The following is a 4,936-nucleotide window of genomic DNA, read 5'->3' on the forward strand; positions in this document are numbered from 1 at the left end:
AGTCATTTTCATCTTGTAGCATATTTTACAGTGTGAAGGAGATACAAAGAAGACTCAGAGCTGATGCAGGCTTTAAAGACCAACAACCTGTGTGCTTTCATAAAACCATAGAATCACAGAACGGTTTGAGTTGGAAGGGACCTTGAAGCTCATCTCATTCCATCCTCCTGCCATGGGCAGGGACATCTTCCACTAGGCCAGGTTGCTCCAAGCCCTGTCCAACCTGGCCTTTACTATGTGGGAAGATGGGAGGAAATGGGCCATAATTTGTAAAATATTTTATCATAAAATATGAAGTCAGCATGAACAGAAAATCAGGACTAAACCATAACCTGGTGAGGTTCAAATCCTCAGCCAAAGACGAGTTACAAAAGGCATACATCTCACCTGAGCTACAGCAACACAACTTTTCTGAGCCCAGAGCCATCAGCCTGGGGGGAATTTTACCTAAAGATGAGTTCCAGGGCATGTCTGACCAGGGTGCAGGAGCATGGCCCCTCCACTCCACCAGAGTCTTTGGGGAGCCTCTATCAAGCAGGACCTCCACGTTCCTTGCAAGGTCCTCCACTGCACAGCAGCAGATCAGTGGATGTGCAGGGAAGGTCATGATCAGCAGCTTTGGTCATCTGGAAAATAGGTGGTGACCTGTAAAGCTTTAATTTAAGAGCAGAAAGCAGAACTGTGAGGACCAGCTTGAGATTCTTGCAGAAATTCCTACAGGAGATTCTCACCAGGAATCCCAGTGCTTTTGCAGTAGGTGCAGTTCTGAAGCTGAGCCTTCCTCACTTGGGTGCTGTCAAATTCCCCACGGATGTTTGAATACTGCACAGTGGAGGAAAAGGCCTCGTAGCACGTGTGGTTTCTGCAGCAGGGAGCAGCCAGTCCCTCCTGAGCTGCAGTAGGGAGCAGGGAGCAGGGAGCCAGCCCTGGAATGGCTGCAGCCACGCAGGGCAGCTCCTGGCAGGGTGTTCTGATTGCACCGCTGTTAAAGTGCTGATGGAAACTTCCCTTCCTGTCCAGCAGTGGGGCTGAAGGGGCTGTGGGACTCAGCTAACCAGAGGTGTGTGTGAACCAGGAAGGTTTTCAGGCTGTCCTTTGAAGCACTGGGATCCCTGAAATACCGTGAGCATAGCGAGTTCAGGGTGTGGAGGGTTTTTGGGGTAGTACCTAGGGAGAGCTTTCCTGAAGGAAAACAGCACTGTCCTGCAAGGCAGAATCCTTGTTTTCAGCAACATATGGAAGCAATAGCTTCAAAAATGCATTGGGATAAACTCTCCTGCTGCAGATAAACAGCAGGGCACGGTATGGAGTGGCTGCATGGCTCTGTCGCTCTCTTGGACACCACTTGTGTTTAAAAATCAGCTGTTTGGTTTCTGCACCACTAGTGAAAGTAGAGAACGTTCTTGTTTCAGAGGAAATGGCTTCCCATGCAGAGCAGGGAGGGAGGCAGGGAGGGCGAGCAGCCAGAGGGGAGGAAGAGGGAGTTGAAGGCTGAGGCTCCTCCTTCCCAACTGAGTAATGGAAAAACGATGTAAGAATTCCAGCATCTGAATAAATATGTGCCCTGTGACCTTAATCCCCTAGGAACCAAAAACATCCAGAGTCAGATAAAAATAGTAAACCCTTTACACTGGTGAGGGAGAACAGCACTGCTCACAGCTAATTAGCTAAATCCTGTTAATAGTGGGGAGCTGCACGGCCACCAGGAAGCAGGTCTTCCAGAGATGACTGAGCTGAAGGCACAGCCAAGGATGAAGGCAGGGATGAAGCTGAGGATGATGCTGAGGACACACACACCTGTTGAGCCACACGGAACTGTGAAAGGCCACGGGAGGGTCCAGCACAGCCAGGGCACTGAGTGAGCAACGTGCCCTGGAGGAGACCCCCAGAGCGACTCCTGCCTGATGGCAGCTGCTGTCTGAGACCCAGAACCTCAGAGTGCAGACCTTGCTTGTGCTGGGAACCATAGCTGGACAGCAAGGATCCCCTAAAAAATAAAAAAAGAAGAGAATTACAGTGATCCTGACAACAAATGCCAATTAATTGTTTGGGTTCAACTGTGCCACTTTATTTTAAGTACAACAGCTTCACAGTGAGCCAAAGATGAGCTTCTATTGAGCCTATGGTGGAGACAATGGATTGCTTCAGTCAGCATCCACAGCTCTTTGCTCTAGTCCCGAATCCCTGTGTCGTTAGTCACTGTGGGGTTTTCCTTACAGTTCCCTATGTGCAAGCATTAACACCAGGTGAGGCTTTTCCACCCTACACCTGCACAGGTGTGCAAGGTTATTGGGTGTGCACAGCCAGGAGTCCTGTGTCAATTAAATTTTCTGTTTAATACCTTAGATTTTTCCAGCCAAAGGAGAACTCATCAGAGGGCAGGAACCTCACTAGTGGATCTCAGTGGCTGCCCCTCTTCACCTTCACCAGAGAGAGCTCTGGAGCTGACCCAAAGGTGGGATTTGCTGCAATCAGTGACTGCCCAGGTCCCTCCCAGCCCTGCCCAGAGCTGCCCCTGGCTCCCACCCCTGCTCAGGCAGTCTCTGCTCTCTGCTCCCTCTGCAGTGGTGCCCCAGGGCTGCTCCTTTGTCACCACCTGGACTGACTGCCCCGTGCCTCTGCTCCAGGTGGCCCTGCCATGTCCCTGTTGTGTCCCTGTTGTGTCCCTGTTGTGTCCCTGCCATGTCCCTGCCGTGTCCCTGCCATGTCCCTGCCGTGTCCCTGCTGTGTCCTTGCCATGTCCCTGCTGTGTCCCTGTTGTGTCCCTGCCATGTCCCTGCTGTGTCCCTGCCGTGTCCTTGCTGTGTCCTTGCCATGTCCCTGCCATGTCCCTGCCGTGTCCCTGCTGTGTCCTTGCCATGTCCCTGCTGTGTCCCTGCTGTGTCCCTGCCATGTCCCTGCTGTGTCCCTGCCGTGTCCCTGCCATGTCCTTGCCATGTCCCTGCTGTGTCCCTGACGTGTCCCTGCCGTGTCCCTGCCATGTGGGAAGCCTCTGGCCCTGGTGGGACGGCAGCACCTGGAGCACTGGTGCCAGGAGCAGCATCTCCCTTTGCAATGTGATTTTGGGCTCCTTCAAAGCCGAGCTGAACCCAGCCCCTGTCACAGCACCGTGTTTGTGTTCCAGGAAGCAAGTGTGAGAGCTGAGAATTGCCATCCTGTGGCAGCTCCTGGCTAGGTACACAGGTACCTGTACCTGTACCTGTACCAGCTCAGGCACAGCACTTCCAGTTGGGACTTTCCCCGTGGTTGTATCGATGGGGAGCAAGGGAACGTGCCAAAACAAAAGCTTCTCGTACTGAGTGCCAGCTCCTCTAGAGTTACCTTTTCTCCCTCTGTGTCTCCCACTCTGAGCAGGTTTAAGAAGAGCTTTTCCCCAGAAGCAGGCATGGTCCCTGGGGATCAGCTGTCAGACAAGTCCTGGAGCAAAGCCAGTGCCCAGCTCCCAAACCCAGCCCTCCCCACCCTGCAGTGAGTGCTGAGCACAGCTCTGTGGTGAGGGGGGCTGCAGCAGCAGCTCCTTCCACCTCACACAAACCCTTGTACGTGGCTTTTAGAGCTCGTTCATCTCCCCAAGCAGGAACACAGTACCTGCTCACAAGATGTCCACGGCTCCTCCAGCTCCGGCAGCTCCCGGGCTCGGGCGCAGGGACTGCCCAGGGAGGAACAGGCAGGGCAGGGATGCAGGCACCACCCTTGCATTTCTTCTGCTCTAGAACATGAAAGCAGGAAACTAGGAGCAGGAACTGGAGTAACTGCAAGGCAAGACTCGTTATTTTCAGTGACCGCTTCCTTTCTCCTCCTCTCTCTCCAGAAGCCATCCACAGAAACACCTCACCATGAATTTATTTGTGGAGCTGTATTTCAATTTCTTTATGAACCTGTATTGTTTAGTGGCCCTCTCATAGCCAAAATTGTTTGCAATTTTAAAGAAACAGCTTTGTTTTTCTTTTTCAGTATCTGTCAAGAGACAGATAACCAGATGAAAAATATTCTCATGATCCTGTTTCAGCTTTTGCCAAGAAGCCTAGTAGAGGAAAGTGAATCTGAGAATAATATCCAATGCTTCCCTTCATGTGAAAATTCTGCAAGACATCATATTTGTAGGTGACCTGGTGAGCTGGCATCAGTCTTCAACATGGGCTAACTGTATTTCCCCTTTACTGGTGAGGGCCATGGAGAAGTACAAGAATGGACAAGACTTGGATGTGGTTAAGTGCAAAGTGCTTTTTTAAATCCAGTCTTTAATAGAAAAGTTGTTATAAGGACACAATTCCCTTAATTGTAAATACAGACAATTATTTAGGAATACCTCTTTCTCCAAACTGACCCAGCTGGCTCCTGTGGGTTTGCTCAGGAGCACTGGGCTCTGGCCTGGCATGGCCAGTGTGATTTCACTTCCTTTTCCAGGCAGTGGATGGACCCAGGACCTGCAGAGAATGGGAATCTTGGGCCCACCAGGAGTGTTGTCTTTGGAAAGCTCAGGGCTCTCAACACTTTTGGAGCTCATCTCATCTTGGGGACTGGGGGTGGGCACCTGCTGCCCTTCTTTTGCCTTATTTTAACAACTTGGTTTTGTTCTTTCAGCAGCTGTTTGAAGCCAAGGAAGAGGTGTGAGCTGGAGAATACCTACTGGCTTACACTTATGTAAGCCTTTTAACAGCAGTAACAGTCCCATTAAAGGGAAAAGATTTGTATCAGGACAGAAACATGGTGAGACTTGGCTGCTTTGGGTATAGATTCATGAAAGTAATTTCAAGGCTCTCTGGGAGCATAATTAGAAACATGAAGTCCTGGGATGTCTTCCTTCCTTTTTAATCCAAAACCACTTTTAAGAGCTGCTGGCAGCTTGAAAAATGGTTATTAAGGGAGAAATTATTCCAGCCAGCTTGAGGGACAATCAGCCTGCAAAGTTTCTGCAAATTGTAAGGTTTGGAAA

The 4,936-nt window shown here is 50.6% G+C and overlaps 1 long non-coding RNA gene across 1 annotated transcript; it reads right to left on the bottom strand.

The window, feature by feature from the left end:
- Positions 1 to 414: 414 nt before the first annotated feature.
- On the bottom strand, positions 415 to 3,679 carry LOC128791807 (uncharacterized). Its single transcript, XR_008432150.1, has 3 exons — positions 3,589 to 3,679; positions 1,798 to 1,987; positions 415 to 626 (listed from the first exon to the last, which is right to left on the bottom strand). It is a non-coding gene; the product is annotated as an uncharacterized LOC128791807 (long non-coding RNA).
- Positions 3,680 to 4,936: the final 1,257 nt, after the last annotated feature.

This window comes from Vidua chalybeata, chromosome 8 (genome assembly GCF_026979565.1).
Source record: "Vidua chalybeata isolate OUT-0048 chromosome 8, bVidCha1 merged haplotype, whole genome shotgun sequence".
Taxonomy (NCBI): Eukaryota; Metazoa; Chordata; class Aves; order Passeriformes; family Viduidae; genus Vidua; species Vidua chalybeata.